Source organism: Chrysochloris asiatica, unplaced genomic scaffold (assembly GCF_000296735.1).
Source record: "Chrysochloris asiatica unplaced genomic scaffold, ChrAsi1.0 scaffold00522, whole genome shotgun sequence".
NCBI classification, from domain to species: Eukaryota; Metazoa; Chordata; class Mammalia; order Afrosoricida; family Chrysochloridae; genus Chrysochloris; species Chrysochloris asiatica.
This window is the reverse complement of record NW_006409040.1, coordinates 198,932-200,348: the sequence shown is the minus strand read 5'-3', so window position 1 is coordinate 200,348 and position 1,417 is coordinate 198,932.

The window sequence follows — 1,417 nt, the reverse complement described above, 5'->3', positions numbered from 1 at the left end:
ATGTTTATGCATTCCATTTCATTTTTGACAACTTCCAATTTTCCCAGATTCATTCTTCATATAGTCCATGTTCTGATTTACAATGGATGTTTACAGCTGTTTCTCTTTATTTTGAGTTGTGCCCCATCAGAAAATGAAGGTCCTGTGGGCTTTTCTCCAACAGGCTTTACTCCATTTGCATCATCATAGTCAACTCTACTTTGAGGAGGCAGCTTTTCCCAGCCGTATTTTGAGTGTCTTCAAACATGAAAGACTCACTTTCTGGCACTATATCTGACAGTGTTTCTGTGCTATTCATAATGTTTTCAGTGGCTAAATATTGGGCAGTAGTTCATCACACCTTCTTCCTAGTCTGTCTTCATCTGGAAGCTCATCTGAAAATTTCCACCATTGGTGAACCTTCTGCTATTTAAAATACCGGTGACATAGCTTTCAGAATCACAGTAACTCACAAGCCACAACAATATGACCAACTGACAGACAAGTGGTTGAACCCAACATATAAATAAGAAAAAAGAAAAGAACCACATGATCATATTGATTGATGCAGAGAAGGCATTTGACAAAATCCAATATCCATTCTTGATGAAAACACTCAACAATGTAGGAATTGAAAGGAAGTATATCAACATATTTAAGAGCATTTATATCTACCATTAGCCTACATTACCTTCAATGGAAAGAAATGAAAGCCTTCCCTCTGTGAACAGGACCCAGACAAGAATGCCCTTTTTCACCACTCTTATTCAATATTGTTCTTGGACTCTTAGCCAGATCTATACGGCAAGATAGGGAAATTAAAGGCATCCAAATTGGCAAAGAGGAAATAAAACTCTCACCATTTTCAGATGGCATGATGCTATATATAGAAAGCCCCAAAGACTCAGTAAAAAAGCTACTAGACAATATTGGAAGATTCAGCAAAGTGGCAGGGTATAAGATCAACGTACAACAATCAGTTGGACATAAGGAACGTAAGGACATAAGGAACACAATACCATTTATAATAGCTGCCCAAAGGATGAAATATCTCAGAATAAATGTAACCAGAGAAACAAAGGATCTATACAAAGAAAACTACAAAACACTACTACAAGAAACCAAAAGACACTTGCAAAAGTGGAAGAATATACCATGCTCCTGGATAGGAAGACTTAACATTGTAAAAATATCAATACTGTCCCCAAACAATTTACACATATGAAGCCATCCCAATCCAGGTTCCAAGGACATTCTTCATGTGATGGAAAAAACAATTACAAACTTTATATGGAAAGGAAAGAGACCCAGGATAAGCAAAGCACTGCTCAAGAAGAAGAATAAGGTCGGAAACCTCTCACTCCCTGATTTCACAATTTACTACACGGCTACAGTGGTCAAAACAGCCTGTTATGGGTACAATGAAAGATACATTCAT